Here is a 5,512-nt window from a genome sequence, read left to right as displayed (position 1 = left end):
TTAGGGCGACAGCAGAGTATTAAGCTGGGGCCCCATATGACCAGTTATTGCAGTGGTCATATGTCCATGAGGCCAGTCCTGATGTTAAATGATTAAATGAATGTAGTAAATTGTAGATCATTCTTTCAAAAGGCAGTAGAAGAAAAATGGGGAAAGAGAAAGAGGTGGGAGAGCCAATGGTGTTTTTGGAGTCTATGATTACAGAGTGAGGGGTTTTGACAGGAAGGTTGCTTGAGAAGGCTGGTGCTGGGCGGACGGGGTGATGGCCTGGGGCAGGTGCGCAGTTGAAGGGTCTAATCTCTGAGTAGATGGATCACATTTCTTGGCCAAAAGTAGAGTGCAGAGAGAGTGAGTATAGAAGCAAAATGTTCAGAACTGTGAGACTTCATCATGGATATGGGGTAGAAATTGGCAGAAGTATTTAAGATTTAATGAAACGTTGTTTTGTCTCTTTATTTATGGATTCAGCAATTATTTGTGAAAAACAATTATATGCAAGGCACTGAGCTAGTTACTGTTGTATTCACTAAAGTGAATCAGACCCTGTCACAGTGTCTTGAAAGAGCTTGCAGTTACAAAGGAGACAAGAACAACATACATGTGTATGTAAAATTTAGGGCAGGCTGTGATGAGTGGCTTGGAAAACACTTTTTAGCTAAATCAAGCTTCCTAGAAATATCCTTGTGCTAAAGATTTAGTAGTTGAGTCTGTTTGGTACAGAAACACAAAAGAAAATAAACATGCACAATAGTCACAGCAAGAAGGATTGCCTCAGATTACTGCTTCATTTTCCTTTCAGAGAAATCTCCATGTTCTTTCAGTGGTTATATACTAAGGGCCTGCTATGTGCCAGGCACTGTGTTATATCACAAGTGAGCTGGAGTTTGCAAACAGTGGAGGGTAGGGAAACAGTTTATGATGTTTCAGTTTGCCACAGGAGAATTTTTAGCTTTGGATATCCAACAGAAATCTTCCTGTCTCCAAAAGTCCTGTTCTGCAGAAATTTAGCAGCTAAGACAGAGCAGTATCCTACATCCCCTAAATAATAACATGGCTGGCGACAGAATAGACTGTACTAGAACTTTGGAAACTCAAATCTCTGTAGAGTAGCCCAAAGAGGAGACTCAGAAAGAATTCTTCAAGATTGCCCTTTGATGTGACCTCAGGGTCCTTGCACAGAAAGAAATGCAGGGCCTGTCACAAGGAGAGAGCATGAGGCTGTGTGTGGTGATCACCCAGCAGTGGTTGGGAAAGAAGGTCAGAGAACGGGAGATTATTGCGGAAGGGAGCAAATTGCATTTCTCTTGCTCTCCATGGAGCCCAGAGGCATGTTTTGCGGGTACTTCAGGACTGAGAATGATCAGGGAACTGATGAACTTTGAGCAAGACCAGCTACCTAATCTTCTGGGCCTAGTGCAAAATGAAAAGGGGAGGTGCCTTGTTAAAAAAATAATTAAGAATTTCAAGAAAACAGCAGCAGAGCATTGAAACAAGTATGGGACTGTGTGCAGGACCCTGTACATTTGTACTGGTTGCACACCCATGTAGCCAGCCTTGATTTTCAGTATAGGGTTTGGACAAAGGGACAGTTCAAACTGGCACCTTGGCTGGCTTAGAATGTAGGTAGGCAACCCACTATCAGAGTAGTGTGCCCTAAAAGAACTATGAAGGAAACTCTTGCAATCATATTGTGTCCTTTATAGAGAACATGAAATACATCTTTCACATTGGTGTTTTGAACCAACAATACACACACCCACATGCACATATATATATCATTTGAATCAAATTCACATGAGCCTTACCTAGAGTTTTCTCTTTATTCACAGGTCTAGAGCAACAGAATATCAAGTCAGAAACAATCTTTATTCAGCTGCTGTTTACTGGGGCATGCTGCATGCCACATGCTGTCCTGGAAGGCTTATAATGCACTGGTGAACATAAATGCCCCTGCAGCCATCATTCCCCTTCCTGGGGAAGCAGTTAATGAACAGAACATGTATATATATATATATATGTACCATAAAATCAGATTGTGAGGGACACCTGGGTGTCCCAGGGTGGCTCAGTTGGTTAAGTGAGTGACTCTTGGTTTTGGCTCAGGCCATGATCTCAGAGTGAGATCAAACCCCATGTTGGGCTCCATACTCAGCATGGAGTCTATTTGAGATCCTTTCCCTTCCCCACTTCTCCTTCCCCCCAATTGCAAAGCATGCTCTCTCTCTCTCTAAAAAATAAAAACAACCAGATTGTGATATGTGCAATGAAGATAAATGTGGGTGGATAGCACATGATGATGTGTGTGTAAGAGGGGACAAACACTATTTTACGTAGGAATCAGCAATGGTCTCCTGAGAGAGCTCCTCTGTAGGAAGAGGACTGACATGAGGAGTGAATTGTGTAAATAGTGGAGAGAAAAGCATATCAGGCAGAGGAAATGGTGTGTCCAAAGGTCCTGTGGCAGGGTGTGTTTGGAAGCTCAAAGGACAGGAGGGAGCCCAGTGTCATCTGAGTAGAGTGAGATGAGAGAGTGTTGGGAGAAAGAGATTAGAGAGGAAGCTGGGCCAGGTCACTGTGATCTTTGCAAACCAAAGCAAGAATTTTGGACTTTATGAGACATTGACCTCTGTTTTAAAAAATGAAGAGTTATCCAACAGAGGAGGAAGAAAAGTTCCAGGCAAGGGAAAGAGCACATGCAGCAGTGCAGGGGAGGGGCTGGCCTCATATATTTGAGAGAATGTCTGAGACTTGATCCTGGTGGAGTCAAGCATAAGGAAAGATGAGCCTGTGAGGGAGGTCAGATCCAGGCCACAATGTGCTGTGTGAAGATCTCTGTGTCAGCCCCTCTTGCAGTGTGGCCACAAGGCTGGAACCCAGGGGAGTGTGACAAATGCCATGATCTTCTTTCTGAGGAGAGCCTGTTCCCACAGGCCTGATGCAATCTTATTTCTGTTAAACCATCTCATCTCTGTTTTCACATCAGCACTCTACAAAACAACACAGGCCAAGAGTCATAAGTCAATCTCCTAAATATGGAACAGGGAATTTTTTTCATGTTCTGAACCAAGATGACATGTCACAATGTTGTGCCATGGTTGAACCTGACCTTCACTGCATCCCACATCCACCTGCAGCCCAGGGCTTGTTTTGGTCTCAGCAAGGTTTGCTTTCATGTCAGCTGATTAGGCTTTAGGTGTCACTGACATACAGGGTGTTTGAAAGCTTCTGGGAGGCACCTTGATACTCATTTCTAAAGGCCATCTTAAAAAATAAATAAATAAATAAAGGCCACCTTAGAGGTCTAGGGGGTCAGGTAGGATAGGTGAAGATCTGCTTTACTGCTGAACGTGAAGACTAGAAACTACACCTCAGTTTTCTTTGCCTACAAAGAAAGCATGATTTTAGAACAGTGCTTGATCTGCCTGAAGAAAGTTTCTGGAGTGATGGGAAATAGAGGTGTGAATGGACAGTGCTCATCTTACATTGTGGGAATTATGTGTTCATTCATTTGACCAAAATTTATTGAGTGCCTCCTGTATGCCAGGCATTGTCCAAGGTGACATAGTTACAGCAGTAAACATATATTCTGCTGCTTCATATTTCAAATATTATATGGAGTTGCAACAGAATCAAAGGATGTTTTGAAGTGTCCATTCTCTTTCTTGGTATTTCTTAGTAATGAGTCATCACAGAACATTCCAAACCCATAGAGGGGCTGGTAGCCTGCCTAGATCATTCAGGGACCTCAGGACATGTCTGTCTTTTCTAATTGGTCAGTCAACTAGGAGATCAGAATAGAAGGATATAGGTAAGTAATTGATATTCCAATTGGTAGGTAAACTTTGAAATATGAAGTAAATTGTTTAATTCAGTAATCAACGCATTTCAACTTTTCTTGGTTGTATTAGTTTCCTGGGGCTGCCATAGCAAAACACAGCAAACTGGGAGGCTTAAAACAAAAGAAATTTATTTTGCCATGGTTCTGAAGACTAGAAACCTTAAACCAAGGTGTTGACAGGGCCATGATCTCTCTGAAGACTCTAGGGAAGAATCCTTCCTTGCCAGAAATCCTGGGAATCCCTTGGTTTGTGGCAGAATGACTTCAAGTCTCTGCTTTCATCTTTCTAAGTCCTTTGTCCCGGTGTGTGTTTTCAGATCTTTCTCTTATATGGACATCAGTCATTGGGTTTAAGACCTGTCTTCATCCAATGTGACCTTATCTTAATTATATCTGTGAAGACTTATTTCCAAGTAAGGTAACATTCACAGGTAGTGGAGATTAGGGTATCAACATATGGGCGGGGGGGGGGGGGGGGACACCGGAGTGGCTCAGTTGGTTGGGAGGCTGCCTTTGGCTCAGGGTCCTGGGATCCACCCCACATGGGGTTCCCTGTTCACTGGGAAGCCTGCTTCTCCCTCTCCCTCTGCTGCTGTCCCTGCTTGTGCTCTCTTGCTCTGTCAAATAAATAAATAAAATATTTTAAAAAACATATCTTTTGGGAGAACACAGTTCAAACCATGACACAGTTAAATCAAGGTGTGCCAAGAGGGATGGTAGAGGGAGCAACCCACCCAGGTGCAGGTAATCAGGGCTACATTATTCTTACAGGGTTTAAAAGCAGTTTTGTTATCATCATGGTCCCAGAATTCTAAGCAACATCAGTGGTCAAATACTCCTCCCCACCAGGGGATCTCCTACCACTCCAACTATCCTCCTCCTACTTCCACCTGAACAATGGTGTGAATCACTTGTTTTTTGTTTACTAAGGCTATCATAACAAAGTTCCACAGACTGGGTGATTTAAACCACAGCAATAAAATTTCTCCCATTTCTTGAGGGCAAGAAGTCCGAGATCAAAGTGTTGGCAGAATTGGTTTCTTTAGAGGCCTCTCTCCTTGGCTTGTCATCAATCTCTCCTTATGTCTTCACAGGGTCTTCTTTCTCTTTATCTGTGTTCAAATTTCTTCTTCTAAGGACACCAATCATGTTGGATTGGAGCTCATCCTAATGACTTCATTTTAACATAATCAGCTCTTTTAAAAAAATTTTTAAATATTTTATTTATTCATTCATGAGAGATACAGAGAGAGGCAGAGACATAGGCAGAGGGAAAAGGAGGTTCCCTAAAAAAAAAAAAAAAAAAGAGAGAGAGAGAGAGAAGGAGGTTGCCTGTGGGGATCCTCATAGGAGTCTTAATCCCAGGACCCCGGATCATGACCTGAGCCAAAGGCAGATTCTCAACGTGCCACACAGGCGCCCCTCCTTTATCAGCTCTCTAAAGATCTTATCTCAAGGCAGCCCAGGTGGCTCAGCGGTTTAGCGCCACCTTCAGCCCAGGGCGTGATCCTGGAGACCTGAGATCGAGTCCCACATCGGGCTCCCTGCATGGAGCCTGCTTCTCCCTCTGCCTGTGTCTCTGCCTCTCTCTTTCTGTATGTGTGTATCTCTCATGAATAAATAAATAAAATCTTTAAAAAAATAAAGATCTTATCTCCAAATAGAGTCTTATTC

At 43.0% G+C, this 5,512-nt stretch overlaps 1 long non-coding RNA gene across 1 annotated transcript; it reads left to right on the top strand.

The window, feature by feature from the left end:
• The first annotated feature begins 204 nt into the window (after window positions 1-204).
• LOC121493934 lies at window positions 205-2,253 on the top strand. The gene is made up of 2 exons (XR_005988593.1): window positions 205-1,619; window positions 1,830-2,253. It is a non-coding gene; the product is annotated as an uncharacterized LOC121493934 (long non-coding RNA).
• Window positions 2,254-5,512: the final 3,259 nt, after the last annotated feature.

Source organism: Vulpes lagopus, chromosome 1 (genome assembly GCF_018345385.1).
Source record: "Vulpes lagopus strain Blue_001 chromosome 1, ASM1834538v1, whole genome shotgun sequence".
Classification (NCBI taxonomy): Eukaryota; Metazoa; Chordata; class Mammalia; order Carnivora; family Canidae; genus Vulpes; species Vulpes lagopus.
This window is presented reverse-complemented; position numbering and strand designations above follow the sequence as displayed.